This window comes from Mirounga angustirostris, unplaced genomic scaffold (genome assembly GCF_029215605.1).
Source record: "Mirounga angustirostris isolate CCGP_5_RB_7025 unplaced genomic scaffold, mMirAng1.0.hap1 SCAF_2, whole genome shotgun sequence".
NCBI classification, from domain to species: domain Eukaryota; kingdom Metazoa; phylum Chordata; class Mammalia; order Carnivora; family Phocidae; genus Mirounga; species Mirounga angustirostris.
Genome location: NW_026991710.1, coordinates 142,751,863 through 142,772,536, shown reverse-complemented (window position 1 = coordinate 142,772,536; position 20,674 = coordinate 142,751,863). Strand labels below are relative to the sequence as shown.

Sequence of the window (20,674 nt, the reverse complement as noted above, 5' to 3'; positions counted from 1 at the left end):
CGGGGCTCGATCCCAGGACCCTGGGATCATGACCTGAGCCAAAGGCAGATGCTTAAGGACTGAGCCACCCAGGCGCCCTTGCAGCTACACATATTTAAAAAATAATATTCCTTGTCGTATAGGATGAAAATATTTCCTTAGTCTCCATTCTCTTTTGTGCTTAAGGAAGATCATGTTTCTGGGTGCTACCACACTCTCCAAAGATATCCTTTTACCCCTGGTTAGGTATGTGCTCCTCCTCAGGAGCTAACATTACTTCACTGGTACTCAGGAGTCCTTGATCCTATTGTTTCCATATAGAGGAGGTAGAGGGTGAAGGAGATCTGAAGAAGGACATGCCCTGAGTTCTGGAAAGAAAAGTTTGTCACAGATTGTCTATGGCAGCATTCTCTATTGCATATGGTAATCTAGATATTAAGATATTAGACCATACAATTGCTTCTACTGTACCCCATTCAGACTGATTAGATTTCTTCTGGGAATCACTGGGCAAAGGCTTTATTTCTTCTTCTATGAAGTGCAGCATGCAACAGGCCTGGGCAGTTTTTGTGATTATACCACAATTTGTCTAGTCTTATAAATGATATCTATCTCAATTGAATATTAGTTTGAAATAGACTTTTTCTTAAACTCAACCGCACAGACTTGGAATGCCAGAACACTGATTTTCAGCATAAGGGATTAAGGAAATAATAGCTGAAGAGACAGACAAGGGAATGACAAAGTATCATACTTGTATAAAGTATAGACATTTGCACTTTATTTAGGAACTTCAAGATCCAATTTGATGTGCTACTTGAATGTCCTAAATGGTAAACTAATGGCCTGAGATTTTCAAGATTTCTTTCAAAAATATCAAATGTATTATCCTAAAAACATTTGTTTTATTGTCAATTTTTGTTCTATTTCTTTGTCTCTTAGAAGGCAAATGCAGAAGGACTTATTGAAGAAAATCAAAGGAGACAGCTAAACTAGAGAAAAGAGAAGAAGAAAGATGGAATAATTTGTCCCTGTATATTGAAAAGGAAATTAAAGAAAATCACAGTTCTGGAATAAAAAGACTAGAAGATTTTCTCCAAACATGCTTTGTTAAAGCTACAAAATTTACTGCAGAAATAGTAGGATTAGATGCCTGCTTCAAATTATGGATAGAATACTGTTCAAAACCAGGTATATAAGTATGTTAATTTTAGAAGTGTTTTTGAAATAAAAGGTCAAAAGAATTGGTATTGGCCACATAATTCTTATTCTTCTGTCCTGTATGACTTTGGGAAACTTTTTGATGTCTAAAGAATAAGATTTTCTCTTGTTTAATCCAGTAATAACATCATGACTATTTGTGTATGTGATAGGTCTTGGTGGATGGATTCAGTTTGAATTTCAATTCAGGAAACAGTTCTTCAAGATCAATCATGAGCTAAGTATCTTGTTAAGTACCCACGGGGCTTCTGAAGAGAATAGCACTTGCTGTGCTCTGAAGGTGGTTAATAATCAGTATCTCAAGGGACTCAGGCACATGCTGAGCTAACTGCAACAAAATGCAGTAACCACAACCATATATATATATATTTATATAATTTTTACACATTTATGGAATCATCATAATAATTTATATGTAAATTATAAAGAGTTTTAGTCAATATGATTTATTTTTATAAATTATCATTTATTATAATATAAAATAATATATATTATATTAATATATTATATATGTATAAATTCTTATTTATTTCTCACAATTCTTTGAGGTAGGTTCCAATACCCTGATATTACATGTAAGAAATCAAGTTTCCAGGAAAACAAATTATACCCAAATGTCAGTGGAAGAGCAAGGATTTTAATATAATACTCTTTATCCAAGGAATATGCACAAATTAAATAATCGGCAAATTGGGGCACAACCATGTTGTGAATTAGGGCCAGAAAATGAACATTTTTGATTGGAGGGAAGATGAAAGACATTTATCTCTTAATTATGGTCACGGGAAAGTAAATATTAAAAGCGTAAAACATGGAAAGACCCTCTTCTTAAAAAATGTCAGTGCAGCCCATACTCTATATTAATCCTTATAATTAATAATAACTCCTGCCATTATGGTATCATTTTATGTGGATTAATTTGCTTAAATCGTATAATAGCCACATGAGGTGAGACTTATTAGTATCCTCATTATACATATAAAGAAAATAGGGTTGGAGATGTAACTTTCCAACTTCCTAAATCAAGCACAGGCAAGTTAAATTTGAAGTTCAGATAAACAATTAATTTTTAAAATATAAGTTTGTGTCATGCAATAATATTTATCCCAAACTGGGTCTTCTATATTTTTATTTGCAAAAGCGGGTATTACTCCTTTAACTTAAGAGCCCACCTTAACTGCTACTGTTCTAAGCATTAAGTGAAATGATGTATGTAAAGCATCTAATATATTGTCTGGATGTAAACAATGATCAATAATTGGTACTGTCCACACTTGATTTTTATTCATTTTATTGCTTAAAACTCTCTAGGTCCAGCAGTTATTAAGACAAGATTTGACACTTTTGAGTGGCTCAGTTGGTTAAGTGTCTGCCTTCAGCTCAGGACATGATCTCAGGGTCCTGGGATGGTGCCTGCTCAACTGGGAGCCTGCTTCTCCCTCTCCCCCGTCCCTGCTCATGCTCTCTCTCGCTATCTCTTTCTCAAATAAATAAAATATTAAAAAAAAAAAAAAACAGAGAGAGAGAGAGCATGGACAAGTTCACGAGAGAGAGGGAGGGAGAGGGAGAGGCAGCTATTCTCAATTGTGCTGTGGTCGGATAAATGCTCCGTGGAATAGCCACTGATGACTGCAGGCTTCTTCCTTCCCCGCAACTGTATAAAGCAGTCAAGAAGCTCTTGGCTAAATCAGAACTTTTCTCTTCACCCAGAAGGGACTCAGGGTGTTCCTTCCTCTCTCTTTCCCTAGGAGAAACCTTAATTGCAAGCCTTAAAGTTGCACTGAGAGAAGAGATTCAGAATGTTTATGTTGCGAAGGATCATCTGTATTGTATGACCCAGTCCTCTCACTTTAGAGATGGGGAAACTGAGGTTTGGTGAAATTAAGTAATGCATCTATCATTGGATAGCTAACTCAATTTTTTAATAAAAAATCATCTGATTTCACCTGTACAGATGTAGATCACATTTATGTGGCATAGATTGTTGTTTATAGTTTCTAGCTGTCACATCAATAAACATTGTGTGATATATTATACATTAGGAAAAACTTTAAAATGGACCAGTGGGAACCATTTAGATATAAAGTACAGTTGACTCTTGAACCCAGGGTTGGGGCACTGTCACAGTCAAAAATCTGAATATAAATTTTGACTCCCCCAAACCTTAACTGCTAATAGCCTACCATTGACCGGAAGCCTTCCTGATAACATAAACAATTCATTAACATATTTTGTATGTTAAATTTACTAAAAAATGTATTCTCATAATAAAGTAAGCTGGAGAAAAAATGTTATTAAGAAAATCATAAGGAAGAGATAATACATTCACAGTATTGTACTTTATTTATTGAAAAAAATCTGCATAGAAGTGAACCTGCACAGTTCAAACCTATGTTGTTCAAAGGTCACCTGTAATTCTTTTATTAAGAAAGAGTTATATAAAATTGGTACTGCACTTTTTTGCACGTAAATTGTTCCAGACATTGGTTTACTTTAAATAATTTTTTGCAGTCTAGTCAATAATTACTGAATAGCAGATTATGTCTTTTACGATTTAAGGTTCTTGTTAGTCAAATGGTAGGAACTCTCCGCAATTTATTCACCAAAGCACTGCCAAAAGGACTAGTGATGTGTAGAGTTTTTACAAGAGATTACTGTCATGACACCTTGAATGATCAGGTACTTCGAAGATCTACACATGTAATGGATATTAACACATATTATGGCACTCCATTATGCAGTTGAAGGTTTTAATGTGAGGATAAATTAAATTCACAATTACCTTGACAAATACATTTGAATGGATTATTTATGTGATTTTTCTTATTTAATAGTTTGGTCAATGTTCAAAGAATTATATTTTCTATACAAAGTAGAATGCTTTCCTTATCTGACATTTTAACATGAGTAAGTAGCTTCCTTTAGTGGTGATGGTTTCAAACTGTAATGATTTCATATTCCCAATGTATTATGTGAGAGAGTGTTTTTTAATGAAATAAGCTTAAGTCCTTTTGAATGCATCAACCACAACATACATCTGTTACACAAATTCATTTCATTTTTCCCCAAATGAGATTGTTGTTTTAATGGAAATGTCAATGTGCACACACTGTGCCATCTAAAATATGTTATTAAGGTTTTTTTTCTCTTTTTATTTTTATTTGCATTTATTCTGCAGAATAAATTTTTGTTTTTGTTTTTGTTTCTTCAGTTTCTTCTGGGATATCTTTTTCTTCTGTGCAACCTCTTCTTCTGGTTTAGGAACAATCTGCTCTTTTTCAGTAAGGATCATCTCAATGTGGCAGGGAGAGCTCATGTATTGGTTAATCTGACCATGAGCCCTGTACGTTCTACGTCGCATCTTGGGGGCTTTGTTCACCTGGATGTGCTAATGTTTAAAAGTTAAAGCTTGAACTTTTTTTTTTTTTTTTTTAAGATTTTATTTATTTATTTTTTGAGAGAGAGAGAATGAGAGACAGAGAGCAGGAGAGGGAGGAGGGTCAGAGGGAGAAGCAGACTCCCTGCCGAGCAGGGAGCCCGATGCGGGACTCGATCCCATGACTCCAGGATCATGACCTGAGCCGAAGGCAGTCGCTTAACCAACTGAGCCACCCAGGCGCCCTAAAGCTTGAACTTTTTTTAAGCATCAAGTCAATGTTTCTCTATTTTTTAAATTTAATTAAAAAAATTTCTTCAAATTTTTATTTAAATTCTAGTTAGTTAAAATGCAGTGCAATATTGGTTGCAGGAGGAGAATCCAGTGATTCATCACTTATAACACCCAGTGCTCATCACAAGTGCCCTTCTTAACACCCATCAACCATCTAGCCCATTCCCTACCCACCTCCCTTCATTAAGCCTCAGTTTTTTTTCTCTATCTTTAAGAGTCTCTTATGGTTTGTTTCCCTCTCTCTCTCTTTTTTTTTTGTCCTCCTCCCATATGTTCATCTGTATTGTTTCTTCAATTCCATATATGAGTGAAATCGTATGGTATTTGTCTTTCTCTGACTGACTTATTTTGCTTAGCGTAATACACTCTAGTTCTACCCATGTAGTTGTGAATGGCAAGATTCCATTCTTTTTGATGACTAATATTCCATAGGATATATATACCACATCTTTTTTATATGTTCTTCAGTTGATGGACGTTTGGTCTGTTTCCGTAGTTTGGCTATTGTTGATAATGCTGCTATGAACATCAGGATGCACATACTCTTTTGAATCTATTTTTGTATCCTTTGGGTAAATACCTAGTAGTGCAATTGCTAGGCTGTAGGGTAGCTCTATTTTTTAACTTTTTGAGGAACCTCCACACTGTTTTCCAGAGTGGCTGCACCAGTTTGCATTCCCACCAACAGTGAAAGAGGTTTCCCCTTTTTCTGCATCCTTGCCAATATATGTTGTTTCCTGTGTTGTTAATTTTAGCCATTCTGACAGGTGTGAGCTAGTATCTCATTGTGATTTTCATTTATATTTCCCTGAAGCTGGGTGATGTTGAGCATTTTTTCATGTGTCTGTTAACCATTTGTATGGATTCTTTGCAGAAATGTCTGTTCATGTCTTCTGCCCATTTCTTGACTTGATTATTTGTTTTTTGGGTGTTGAGTTTGACAAGTTCTTTATAGATTTTGGATACTAACCCTTTATCAGTTATGTCATTTGCAAATATCTTCTCCCAGTCCATGGGGAGTTGTTTTGATTATTTCCTTTGCTGTGCAGAAGTTTTATCTTGATGAAATCCCAATAGTTCATTTTGCTTTTGTTTCCCTTGCCTCTGGCAATGTGTTTAGTAAGAAGCTACTATGGCCGAGGTCAGAGAGGTTGCTGCCTGTGTTCTCCTCTAGGATTTTGATGGATTCCTGTCTCCCATTTAGGTCTTTCATCCATTTTGAATTTCCTTTTGTGTATGGTGTAAGAAAGTGTCCCAGTTTCATTCTTCTGCATGTTGTTGTTCAGTTTTCCCAACACCATTTGTTGAAGAGACTGTCTTGTTTCCATTGGACATTCTTTCCTGCTTTGTCCAAGACTAGTTGACCATAGAGTTGAGGGTCCATTTCTGGGCTCTCTATTCTGTTTCATTGATCTATGTGTCTGTTTTTGTGCCAGTACCATACTGTCTTGATGATTACAACTTTGTAATACAGCTTGAAGTCCGGAATTGTGATGCCACCAGCTTTGCTTTTCTTTTTCAATATTCCTCTAGCTATTCGGGGTCTTTTTTGGTTCCATACAAATTTTAGGATTATTTGTTCCATTTCTTTGAAAAAAAGTTGATGGCATTTTGATAGGGCTTGCTATAAATGTGTAGATTGCTCTAGGTAACGTAGACATTTTCACAGTATTTTTTCTTCCAATCCATGAGCAGGGGATGTTTTCCATTTCTTTGTGTCTTCCTCAATTTTTTTCATGAGTATTCTATAGTTTCCTGAGTACAGATCCTTTGCCTCTTTGCTTAGATTTATTCCTAGGTATCCTGTTGTTTGTGGTGCAATTGTAAATGGGATTGACTCCTTAATTTGTCTTTCTTCTGTCTCATTATTGGTGTATAGAAATGCAACTGATCTATGTGTATTGGTTTTCTTTCTTTCTTTTTTTTTTTTTTTAAGATTTTATTTATTTATTTGACAGAGAGAGAGACAGCGAGAGCAGGAACACAAGCAGGGGGAGTGGGAGAGGGAGAAGCAGGCTTCCCACTGAGCAGGAAGCCCGATGTGGGACTCGATCCCAGGACCCTGGGATCATGACCTGAGCCGAAGGCAGACGCTTAATGACTGAGCCACCCAGGCACCCTGTGTATTGGTTTTCTATCCTGCCACTTTACTGAATTCCTGTATGAGTTCTAGCAGTTTTGGGGTGGAGTCTTTTGGGTTTTCCACATAAACTATCATATCATCTGCAGAGTGAGAGTTTGACTTCTTCTTTGACAGTTTGGATGCCTTTTATTTCTTTGTGTTGTCTGATTGCTGTGGCTTGGACTTCTAATACTATGTTGAATAGCAGTGGTGATAGTAGACATCCCTGCCATGTTCCTGACCTTAGGGGGAAAGCTCTCAGTTTTTCCCCATTGAGAATGATATTCACTGTGGGTTTTACATAGATGGCTTTTATGAGATTGAGGTATGTACCCTCTATCCTTATACTCTGAAGAGTTTTGATCAAGAAAGGATGCTGTACTTTGTCAAATGCATTTTCTGCATCTATTGAGAGGATCGTATAGTTCTTGTCCTTGCTTTTATTTATGTAGTGTATCACACTGATTGATTTGTGGATGTTGAACCAACCTTGCAGCCCAGGAATAAATCCCACTTGGTCGTGGTGAATAATCCTTTTAATGTACTGTTGGATCCTATTGGCTAGTATTTTCATGAGGATTTTTGAATCCATGTTCATCAAGGATATTGGTCTGTAATTCTCTGTCTTGATGGGGTCTTCGTCTGGTTTTGGGATCAAGGTAAGGCTGGCCTCATAGTATAAGTTTGGAAGTTTTCCTTCCATTTCTATTTTTGGAACAGTTTCAGAAGAATAGGTATTAATTCTTCTTTAAATGTTTGGTAGAATTCCCCTGGGAAGCCATCTGACCCTGGGCTCTTGCTTGTTGGGAGATTTTTGATTACTTCTTCAATTTCCTTGCTGGTTATGGGTCTGTTCAGGTATTCTATTTCTTTCTGGCTCAGTTTTGATAGTTTATATGTCTCTAGCAATGCATTCATTTCTTCCAGATTGTCTAATTTGCTGGCATGTAGTTGCTCATAATATGTTCTTATAGTTGTTTGTATTTCTTTGGTGTTGGTTGTGATCTCTTCTCTTTCATTCATGATTTTATTTATTTGAGTTATTTCTCTTTTCTTTTTGATAAGTCTGGCCAGGGGTTTATCAATCTTATTAATTCTTTCAAAGAACCTGCTCCTAGTTTTGTTGATCTGTTCTACTGTTCTTTTGGTTTCTATTTTATTTATTTCTGCTCTGATCTTTATTACTTCTCTTCTCCCACTGGGTTTAGGCTTTATTTGCTGTTCTTTCTCCACCTCCTTTAGGTGTAGGGTTAGGTTGTGTATTTAAGACCTTTCTTGTTTCTTGAGAAAGGCTTGTATTAGTTTATACTTTCCTCTTAGGACTGCCTTTGCTGCATCCCAAAGGTTTTGAACAGTTGTGTTTTCCTTTTCATTGGTTTCCATGTATTTTTTTAATTCTTCTTTAATTTCCTGGTTGACCCATTCATTCTTTAGTAGGATGCTCTTTAGCCTCCATGTACTTGAGTTCTTTCCAACTTTCATCTTGTGACTGAGTTCCAGTTTCAAAGCACTGTGGTCTGAAAATATGCAGGGAATGATCCCAATCTTTTGGTATGGGTTGAGACCTGATTTGTGACCCAAGATTTATCTATTCTGGAGAATGTTCCATGGGCCCTAGAGAAGAATGTGTATTCTGTTGCTTTGGGGTGGAATGTTCTGAAGAGATCTGTGAAGTCCATTTGGTCCAGTGTGTCATTTAAAGTCTTTATTTCCTTGTTGATCTTTTGCTTAGATGATCTGTCCATTTCAATGAGGGGGATGTTAAAGTCCTCTACTATTATTGTATTATTGTCCATGTGTTTGTTTGATTTTGTTATTAATTGGCTTATATAATTGGCTGCTTCCATGTTAGGGGCATAGATATTTACAATTGTGAGATCTTCTTGTTGGATAGACCCTTTAAGTAGGATATAGTGTCCTTCCTCATCTCTTACTACAGTCTTTGGTTTAAAATGTAATTTGTCTGATATAAGGATTGCCACCCCAGCTTTCTTTTGGTGTCCATTAGCATGGTAAATGGTTTTCCAGCCCCTCACTTTTAATCTGGGGGTGTCTTTGGGTCTAAAATGAATATTTTGCAGGCAGCATATCGATGGGTCTTGTTTTTTTATCTAATCTGGTAGCCTGTGTCTTTTGATTGGGGCATTTAGCCCATTTACATTCAGGGTAACTATGGAAAGATATGAATTTAGTGTCATTGTATTGCTTGTAAGGTGACTGTTACTGCATATTGTCTGTGTTCCTTTCTGGTCTATGTTACTTCCAGGCTCTCTCTTTCCTTAGAGGACACCTTTCAATATTTCTTGTAGGGCTGATTTGGTGATTGCAAATTCTTTTAGTTTTTGTTTGTCCTGGAAGCTTTTGATCTCTCCTATTTTCAATGACAGCCTAGCTAGATGTAGTATTCTTGGCTGCATATTTTTCTCATTTAGTACCCTGACTATATCCTGCCAGTCCTTTCTGTCCTACCAGGTCTCTTGGATAGGTCTGCTGCCAATCTAATGTTTCTACCATTGTAGGTTACAGACCTCTTGTCCCAAGATGCTTTCAGGATTTTCTCTTTGTCTCTGAGATTTGTAAGTTTTACTATTAGATGTCAGGGTGTTGACCTATTTTTATTGATTTTGAGAGGGGCTCTCTGTACCTCCTAGATTTTGATGCCTGTTTCCTTCCTCAAATTAGAGAAGTTCTATGGTATAATTTGCTCCAATATACCTTCTGCCCCTCTCTCTCTTCTTCTTCTTCTGGGATCCCAATTATTCTAATGTTGTTTCATCTTATGGTATCACTTATGTCTCGAATTGTGCCATCGTGATCCAGTAGTTGGTTATCTCTCTTTTTCTCAGCTTCTTTATTTTCCATCATTTGGTCTTCTATATCATTGATTCTCTCTTCTGCCTCATTATCCTAGCAGTTAGAGCCTCCATTTTTGATTGCACCTCATTAATACCCTTTTTGATTTCGACTTGGTTAGATTTTAGTTCTTTTATTTCTCCAGAAAGGGTTTCTCTAATAACTTCCTTGTTTTTTTCAAGCCCAGCTAGTATCTTTAAAATCATCATTCTGAACTCTAGTTCCAACATCTTAGTAATGTCCATATTGATTAGGTCCCTGGCAGTCGGTATTGCCTCTTGTCCTCTTTTTTGAGGTGAATTTTTCCGTCTTGTCATTCTTGCAGAAATTGGTCACTTTTCTGTTTATAGAATTTCAGCTATTCTTTTCTTTTATCTACAGTTGAATTCATAGGTGTTAAGAATGGTTTGATAGCGGGCGCCTGTGTGGCTCAGTTGGTTAAGCGACTGCCTTCGCCTCAGGTCATGATCCTGGAGTCCCGGGATCGAGTCCCGCATCGGGCTCCCTGCTCGGCAGGGAGTCTGCTTCTCCCTCTGACCCTCTTCCCTCTCATGCTCTCTGTCTCTCATTCTCTCTGTCTCAAATAAATAAATAAAATCTAAAAAAAAAAAAAAAAGAATGGTTTGATAGCTATATAGCTGAATTCCTGGGACCAGATGAAATTTAGGTCTCCTACTCCTCCGTCATCTTGAACTCTCCTTTGAACCAACTATCTTTTAAGGGTTACTTCCTATTTACTTAGTACCAGGTACATTGATGGCTAAAATTAGACATGTTTTCTCTATTGCCAGTTTAAAAATGCTTTGGGGCGCCTGGGTGGCTCAGTTGGTTAAGCGCCTGCCTTTGGCTCAGGTCGTGATCCTGGAGTCCCGGGATCGAGTCCCACATCGGGCTCCTTGCTCGGCGGGGAGTCTGCTTCTCCCTCTGCCCTTCCCCCCTCTCATGCTCTCTCTCTCTAATAAATAAATAAATAAATCTTAAAAATGCTTTGTACTTCTAGCTAGCATTAGTTCAATGAATTTTACTAGGAATTAATTAAAAAACAAAATAGAAACAAGCAAACAAAAAAGGTAAACAGACTAAAACAAACAAACAGAACAAGCAAGTTATAAATTTAGGAAGATGAAATGTACTTTGAACATTACTTCTCAGGTCTTTTGTAATACAGGCATTTGAAGGTTATATATTAATCTTAAAGTACTGTTTTAGCCACACTTGAAATATTTAATTTTTCAATCATTCAGTTTAAAGTGTCTTTTAATTTTCATTATGATTTATTTTTTGGTCCACTGAGTATTTAGAACTGTATTTCTTAATTTCCAAAATTACTATTTTTTAAACTATCTTTTTGTTTCATATTTCTAGCATAGTTACATTTAGGTCAAGAATATATTTTATTATTATATTCTGTATTATATTATATATAATATATAATACTATATTTTATTATCATATTCTATATTATATTTTTCATCCTTTGAAGTAAGTAATTTTCATGGTGGCAACATATGTTGGGGAAATGAGATAAGCAAAAATCTTAGTAGCATTTATAATAGCACAAAACATATGAAGTACTTTGGAATAAATCTTTAAAAAGATGTGCAAGAGTTTTATAAAGACATCTTTAAACTTTACCAAGTGATATTTAAATAGAATTTTTTAAAAAAGAATAAAACTATTTAAATAGAGATACATAGAGAAATAGTCCATGTTTTTGTATTGGAATATTCAATATTATGATTATAATTGCCTGAATCTGTAGATCAGTTTAGACACACATATTATTAGGTCCCTAAATTGTTCTGTAAATTCAGTATAATGACAACAAATCTTCCAGATTTTTTTTCCTTGTGTTTCCATTTTGGGGTGGGAGTGGGTATGCTTGATAGGAGGAATGAGCAATTGATTATCTGATTCTGAAATTTACATGAAGATGCAAAAGGACAAAAGTAGCCAAGATACACTTGAAAAAGATCAAGGTGAGCAAACTTGCTCTATCAGGAGTCAGAGTTTATTAGACCTATGATAATCAAGACAGTGTCCATTTAGGGATAAACACAGTAGCAAAATGTGCCAGAGAACCCAGAAACAGAACCTCATATAGATAATTTATTTAAGGAAGGAGTGACATTGCAAACAATATTGTATTTTTGATGTCCTTTACATGCTTTTCTTTTCCTTTTTTCTTCCTATTTTGAAGAAAAGTCCTTTGAAACCTTCTCTTTACTTCTTTACTTCTTCACAGTTCCTGTTACATAGCGACCTTTAAAGGATAACTGTTTTAGTAAAAATCAGAAATAAAGCATACACATAGGACTTTTGAAACGGAATTATTTGTTTGTTTTTTCCTTCTCATTTTCTTATTCTATTAGATATAAGGCATAATATATATATGGATCTAATTTTACTAAATAAAATTTTATTATTAGTTGAGAATTTTATAGAAAATTTTTAAGGAATTCCTGGATGGCTCAGTCAGTTAAGCAGCTGCCTTCAGCTCAGGTCATGATCCCAGGTTCCTAGGATCGAGCCCTGTATTGGGTTACTTGCTCAGCGGGGAGCCTGCTTCTCCATCTCCCTCTGCCTGCTGCTCTCCTTGCTTGTGCTCTCTCTCTGTCAAATAAATAAATAAAGTTAAAAAAATTTTTTAAAAAAAATCAAGTGTCATAAAGTTGTTCCTACTTTCACATATTATTATTAATTGCACTATTTTATATATTTATTTTTCAGTTAGCCAACATAGAGTACATCATTAGTTTTTGATGTAGTGTTCAATGATTCATTAGTTGCATATAACACCCAGGGCTTATCACATCACATGCCCTCCTCCAGATGCCCATCACCCACTTACCCCATCCCACAACCCACCTGCCTTTCTGCAACCCTCAGTTTATTTCCCAGAATCCAGAGTCTTTCATGGTTTGTCTCCCTCTCTACTTGCACGTATCACTGTGGCAAAGTTATAACAAATCCTTCATTTATCTTGCCTCCATTTACAGTCACAGGACTCAAGTTTTCTTTAGATTTCCAATTGGTATAAAATAAATGCTCTATGTACATTTACAGGCTAAGGACTGGAGTTATAAATTAATTTATTTTATAGACATTTTTGTCTGTATTTCAGTGGTGGGATTGTGGCACGTAAATAAATGTTTTATTTTGTAGTTTTTTCATATATTTTCTTTTCATGACAATCTATATTTTAACCAAAATTTCATTTGTAAATAAAAGTTACAAAATTTGTGTGTGTGTGTGGTGGGGAGGGTTGTTCATTTGTTCTTATTTATGAATTATTACCATGGCATGTAGAAATCTTTATTATAGTTTAGCTATCATAATGCATGGTAGAGCAATTTATTTTTTAATATATATTGTTAAAGTCTCAAATCCACTTTTATTCTTCTCAAAATAATGTTGGATTCTTTGACTAACTTTGTCAGTTGGTGAATGAATTACTGAATGTGGAGCGAGAAGGGAATAATAAGTTCTGGTAGCATAATAATTAGCATTTTGGAAAAAAATTGTAACTGATTTTTATGTTGTGTCTATTTAACCACACTGCCAGGTTTACTGTCTGGGGGCAGAAATTGGAGCAGAAGTTTGGAAACATCTTGTTATGATTTGGTGTCCCTTCCTGCACTTTCTGCTAGCGTAAGTAATCCTGAACATCTCACTGAGTAAGCCTGAGTTTTACATTCATTATTGTCACAATTAATAGATAGCTAATTCTATCTGGTCATAGGTTATTTAAAATAACCTCTAAGACAAAACCAAACCAAACCAAACCAAACCAAACCAAACCAAACCAAACCTCTCTTCAAAACTTATTTTCTTTGAATTTGGTTGCATTTAACTAGAAAGCATTTTCTCTCATCCTTTGACTAGATGTGATTTACATACTCACCTGATCCCTTAAGAACTTTGTATGAGAGTGATTTAATTTTCCTGTTTGTAGTTTGATATTTAGATTCTCAGAGAACAGGCAAAGGCAGTTAATTTAGAATGATCCTTCCAGTACACTTTTTTACTACTTTCTTATGCAAAACACCAAAAAAATGTTTTCAAAATGGGACATGTACAGTGCAAATGGATATTACCAATATATTTAGTCAATGCATTTCTTGAGGAAATTCAAAGTATTAGTTCTTGGTATAAAAAGTAACAACTGACTAAACTATGTGAACATAAATATAGTTTTTAATGTGTTCAAAATTAGAGAAGATTTTTATTCTCTTAAAAATCACTTTTTAGGGGCACCTGGCTGGCTCAGTCAGTAGAGTATGATGTTCTTGATCTTGGGGTCATGAGTTCAAGCCCCATATTGTGTGTAGAGCCTACTTAAAAAAAAAACTATTAAAAATAACTTTTTAATGATTTTTATTAGAAAACAAATGATACTATAGAATTGTTTTTCTGTGACAATAACAGCTTTCTTTCTTTCTTCTGACTTTCTTCTTTCTTTCTTTCTTTCTTTCTTTCTTTCTTTCTTTCTTTCTTTCTTTCTTTCTTTCTTTCTTTCTTTCTTTCTTTCTTTCTTTCTTTCTTTCTTTCTTCTTTCTTCTTTCTTTCTTTCTTTTTTTTTTGTTAAAACTAGATGGTTGGTGTTAACTAAAAGATACTGGCAACGTCTTGGGAGCACAATGGAAAATTCTGGCTCATCACAAAAAAGCTAAAAGAAACAACAATGAAAAAGAATAGAAAAGCCATTGTACAGAGTTAGACTAGGTATGACTATGTCAACCGAGGTGGGGGAGCTCAGAATTATTGAGCATACTCTATGTGCTTGTGACAGATTAGGGTCTCTTATACATTTAAAATAATTGGTCCTTATGTAACTCTTATTTTATTTTATTTTAATTTACAGAGGAAATAAAAAAGAAACTTAGTTCTAAGAGATTAAGTAACATGATGAAGTCCACATAGCTAATGGTAAACCTGTTAAACTTGAAGATGAAGCTCTTTCCCAAAGATTATCTATTTTGAAATAATGTGATTTACTGCAAATTTTAGTGTGACTAAGCATAATGTAGCTAGGGTGTTTTACACCTTATTTTATAAGAACAAAATCAAAGTAAAAAACATATATGGAGGGCAGTTTGGGCTTACAGAAAAATAATTGCTTTGAAATACTTTATTTCACTTGTGGTCTAGTGCTATGCTGTCATTCCTGTTTCACACCATAGGAATCTCATTTTTCATGTATTTTCTTGATATCTGGATTATTCATGTTTCTCTAAATCTTGCATTGCCTTTCAATTCCTTTATCTGGAATGACTTTTCCTCCACACTTGAGCAAATCCTAATTATTCATTATTTAAAAAATATTGTCTACAGGCACAGCTCAAATACTACCTTGATTCTCTCAGTTCAAGTGCCATAGTATGCCCTACATTATGACATTTTGTACTGCCTATTATAAGCATTTTTATATGCTATATTTTCTTGGAAAAATGCTAGACATTTAAAATATATACATTTAAGTAGACACTATTATTTATATAATATATTAAGTATATATATTTGCTTTGATCTATATCGTGGTGTCTTTTTTTTAAATTTTATTATGTTATGTTAATCACCATACATTACATTATTAGTTTTTTTATAATATCTGTTTTTTTTCTTTATTATGTTATGTTAATCACCATACATTACATCATTAGTTTTTTTATAATATCTGTTTTTTTTCTTTATTTTATTATGTTATGTTAATCACCATACATTACAATATTAGTTTTTGATGTAGTGTTCCATGATTCATTGTTCGCATATAACACCCAGTGCTCCATGCAGAACGTGCCCTCTTTAATACCCATCCCCAGGCTAACCCATCCTCCCAGCCCCTCCCCTCTAGAACCCTCAGTTTGTTTTTCAGAGTCCATCATCTCTCATGGTTCGTCTCCCCCTCCGATTCCCCCCCTTCATTCTTCCGCTCCTGCTATCTTCTTCTTCTTTTTTTTTTTTTTAACATATAATGTATTATTTGTTTAAGAGGTACAGATCTGTGATACAATAGTCTTGCACAATTCACAGTGCTCACCATAGCACATACCCTCTCCAATGTCTATCACCCAGCCACCCCATCCCTCCCACCCCCCACCACTCTAGCAACCCTCAGGTTGTTTCCTGAGATTAAGAATTCCTCATATCAGTGAGGTCATATGATACATGTTTTTCTCTGATTGACTTATTTCGTTCAGCATAATACCCTCCAGTTCTATCCACGTCATTGCAAATGGCAAGATTTCATTCCTTTTGATGGCTGCATAATATTCCATTGTATATATATACCACTTCTTCATCCATTATCTGTCCATGGACATCTTGGCTCTTTCCATAGTTTGGCTATTGTGGACATTGCTGCTATAAACATCGGGGTGCTCGTATCTCTTCGGATCCCTACATTTGTATCTTTGGGGTAAATACCCAGTAGTGCAATGGCTGGGTCGTAGGGTAGTTCTATTTTCAACTTTTTGAGAAACCTCCATACTGTTTTTCAGAGTGGCTGCACCAGCTTGCCTTCCCACCAACAGTGTAGGAGGGTTCCCCTTTCTCCGCATCCCCGCTGACATCTTTCCTTTCAGACTTGTTAATTTTAGCCATTCTGACTGGTGTGAGGTGATATCTCATGGAGGTTTTGATTTGGATTTCCCTGGTGCCAAGCGACGTTGAGCACTTTTTGATGTGTCTGTTGGCCATTTGGATGTCTTCTTTGGAAAAATGTCTGTACATGTCTTCTGCCCATTTCTTGATTGGATCATTTGTTCTTTGGGTGTTGAGTTTGATAAATTCTTTATAGATTTTGGATACTAGCCCTTTATCTGATATGTCATTTGCAAATATCTTCTCCCATTCTGTCGATTGCCTTTTGGTTTTGTTGACTGTTTCTTTTGCTGTGCAAAAGCTTTTTATCTTGATGAAGTCCCAATAGTTCATTTTTGCCCTTGCTTCCCTTGCCTTTGGCGATGTCTCTAGGAAGAAGTTGCTGCAGCTGAGGTCAAAGAGGTTGCTGCATGTGTTCTCATTTAGGATTTTGATGGACTCCTGTCTCACATTTAGGTCTTTCCACCATTTGGAGTCTATTTTTGTGTGTGGTGTAAGGAAATGGTCCATTTTCATTCTTCTGCATGTGGCTGTCCAATTTTCCTGACACCATTTGTTGAAGAGACTTTTTTCCATTGGACATTCTTTCCTGCTTTGTCAAAGATTGGTTGACCATAGAGTTGAGGGCCCATTTCTGGGCTCTCTATTCTGTTCCATTGATCTATGTGTCTGTTTTTGTGCCAGCACCATACTGTCTTGATGATGAGAGCTTTGTAATAGAGACTGAAGTCTGGAACTGTGATGCTTTGCTTTTCTTTTTCAACATTCCCCTGGCTATTCAGGATCTTTTCTGGTTCCATACAAATTTTAAGATTATTTGTTCCATTTCTTTGAAAAAAGTGGATGGTATTTTGATGGGGATTGCATTGAATGTGTAGATTGCTCTAGGTAGCATTGACATCTTCACAATATTTGTTCTTCCAATCCATGAGCATGAAATGTTTTTCCATTCCTTTGTGTCTTCCTCAATTTCTTTCATGAGTATTTTATAATTTTCTGAGTACAGATTCTTTGCCTTTTTGGTTAGATTTATTCCTAGGTAATTTATGGTTTTGGGTGCAATTGTAATGGGATCAACTCCTTAATTTCTCTTTCTTCTGTTTTATTGTTGGTGTATAGGAATGCCACTGATTTCTGTGCATTGATTTTACATCCTGCCACTTTACTGAATTCCTGTCTGAGTTCTAGCAGTTTTGGGTGGAATCTTTGGGGTTTTCCACATAAAGTATCATATCATCTGCAAAGAGTGAGAGTTTGACTTCTTCTTTGCCAATTTGGATGCTTTTTATTTCTTTTTGTTGTCTGCTTGTGTAGCTAGGACTTCTAATACTATGTTGAATAGCAGTGGTGATAGTGGACATCCCTGCCGTGTTCCTGACCTTAGGGGGAAAGCTCTCAGTTTTTCCCCATTGAGAATGATATTTGCTGTGGGTTTTTCATAGATGGCTTTTATGACATTGAGGTATATACCCTCTATCCCTATACTCTGAAGAGTTTTGATCAAGAGAGGATGCTGTACTTTGTCAAATGCTTTTTCTGCATGTATTGAGAGCATCCTACAGTTCTTGTTCTTTCTTTTATTAATGTATTGTATCACATTGATTGATTTGTGGATATTGAACCAAGCTTGCAGCCCAGGGATAAATCCCACTTGGTCGTGGTGAATAATCCTTTAAATGGATTGTTGGATCCTATTGGCTAGTATTTTGATGAGATTTTTTGCATCCATGTTCATCAAGGATATTGGTCTGTAATTCTATTTTTTGATGGGGTCTTTGTCTGATTTTGGGATCAAGGTAATGCTGGCCTCATAGAATAAGTTTGGAAGTTTTCCTTCCATTTCTATTTTTTGGAACAGTTTCAGAAGAATAGGTATTAATTTTTCTTTAAATATTTGGCAGAATTCCCCTGGGAAGCCATCTGACCCTGGGCTTTTGTTGGGAGATTTTTGATGACTGCTTCAATTTCCTTAGTGGTTATAGGTCTGTTCAGGTTTTCTATTTTTTCTGGTTCAGTTTTGGTAGTTGACACATCTCTAGGAATACATCCATTTCTTCCAGATTATCTAATTTGCGGTCATATAGTTGCTCATAATAGTTCTCATAATTGTTTGTATTTCTTTGGTGTTGGTTGTGATCTCTTCTCTTTCATTCATGATTTTACTTATTTGGGTCCTTTCCCTCTTTTTTTTTTTTGATACATCTGGCGAGGGGATGATCAATCTTAATTCTTTTCAAATAACTAGCTTCTAGTTTCCTTGACTTGTTCTACTGTTCTTTTGGTTTCTATTTTATTTATTTCTGCTCTGATCTTTATGATTTCTCTTCTCCTTCTGGGTTTAGGCTTTATTTGCTGTTCTTTCTCCAGCTCCTTTAGGTGTAGGGTTAGGTGGTATACTTGAGACCTTTCTTGTTTCTTGAGAAAGGCTTGTATTGCTATACTTTCCTCTTAGGAGCCTTTGCTGCATCCCAAAGATTTTGAACAGTTGTGTTTTCATTTTCATTTGTTTCCATGAATTTTTAAAATTCTTCTTTAATTTGCTGGTTGACCCATTCATTCTTAGTAGGATGCTTTTTAGCCTCCATGTATTTGAGTTCTTTCTGACTCTCCTCTTGTGATTGAGTTCTAGTTTCAAAGCACTGTGGTCTGAAAATATGCAGGGAATGATCCCAATCTTTTGGTATGGGTTTAGACCTGATTTGTGACCTAGGATGTGATCGATTCCAGAAAATGTTCCATGGGCACTAGAGAAGAATGTGTATTCTGTTGCTTTGGGATGGAATGTTCTGAATATGTCTGTGAAATCCATTTGGTCCATAGTGTCATTTAAAGTCTTTATTTCCTTGTTGATCTTTTGCTTAGATGATCTGTCCATTTCAGTGAGGGGGCTGTTAAAGTCCCCTACTATTCTTGTATTGTTGTTGATGTGTTTCTTTGCTTTTGTTATTAATTGGCTTATATATTTGGCTGCTTCCATGTTAGGGGCATAGATATTTACAATTGTGAGATCGTCTTGTTGGATAGACCCTTTAAGTAGGATATAATGTTCTTCCTCATCTCTTACTACAGTCTTTGGTTTAAAATCTAATTTGTCTGATATAAGGATTGCCACCCCAGCTTTCTTTTGGTGTCCATTAGCATGGTAAATGGTTTTCTACCCCTTCCCTTTAAATTTAGGGGTGTCTTTGGGTCTAAAATGAATATCTTGCAGACAGCATATCAATGGATCTTGTTTTTTTATCTAATCTGGTAGCCTGTGTCTTTTGATTGGGGCATTTAGCCATTTACATTCAGGGTAACTATGGAAATATATGAATTTAGTGTCATTTTATTGCCTGTAAGGTGACTGTTACTGTATATTGTCTGTGTTCCTTTCTGGTCTATGTTACTTTTAGGCTCTCTCTTTGCTTAGAGGACCCCTTTCAATATTTCTGGTAAGGCTGGTTTCGTGTTTGCAAATTCCTTTAGTTTTTGTTTGTCCTTGAAGCTTTTGATCTCTCATTCTATTTTCAGTGACAGCCTAGCTGGATATAGTGTTATTGGCTGCATATTTTTCTCATTTAGTGCTCTGAGTATATCATGCCAGTCCTTTCTGGCCTGCCAGGTCTCTGTGGATAGGTCTGTTGCCAGTCTAATGTTTCTACCATTGTAGGTTACAGATCTCTTCTCCCGAGCTGCTTTCAGGATTTTCTCTTTGTCTCTGAGACTCATAAGTTTTACTATTAGATGTTCAGGTGTGACCTATTTTTATTGATTTTGAGGGGGGTTCTCTGTGCCTCCTGGATTTGATGCCTGTTTCCTTCCCCAAATTAGGGAAGTTCTCTGTTATAATTTGCTCCAATATACCTTCTGCCCCTCTCTCTCTTCTTCTTCTTCTGGGATCCCAATTATTCTAAAGTTTCTTCTTATGGTATCACTTCTCTCTCGAATTGTGCCGTCGTGATTCAGTAGTTGGTTATCTCTCTTTTTCTCAGCTTCTTTATTTTCCATCATTTGGTCTTCTATATCACTAATTCTCTCTTCTGCCTCATTTATCCTAGCAGTAGAGCCTCCATTTTTTATTGCACCTCATTAATACCCTTTTTTATTTCAACTTGGTTAGATTTTAGTTCTTTTATTTCTCCAGAAAAGGTTTCTCTAGTATCTTCCATGTTTTTTTCAACCCCAACTAGTCTCTTTATAATCGTCATTCTGAACTCTAGTTCCGACATCTTACTAAGGTCTGT

The 20,674-nt window shown here is 35.7% G+C and overlaps 1 protein-coding gene across 17 annotated transcripts in view; it reads left to right on the top strand.

The window, feature by feature from the left end:
* DDX60 (DExD/H-box helicase 60) overlaps positions 1-20,674 on the top strand; it is a 202,919-nt gene that overhangs the window by 159,103 nt on the left and 23,142 nt on the right. For 5 of the 17 annotated variants that reach the window (XR_010409612.1, XR_010409627.1, XR_010409613.1 and 2 more), the window contains 4 exons: positions 922-1,170; positions 1,353-4,543; positions 13,411-13,496; positions 14,440-14,570. The gene's annotated coding sequence lies outside the window, so the exon portion shown is untranslated. The remainder of the gene's footprint in view (positions 1-921; positions 1,171-1,352; positions 4,544-13,410; positions 13,497-14,439; positions 14,571-20,674) is intronic. The other 12 variants (XR_010409625.1, XR_010409624.1, XR_010409622.1 and 9 more) reach the window with 10 other exon arrangements.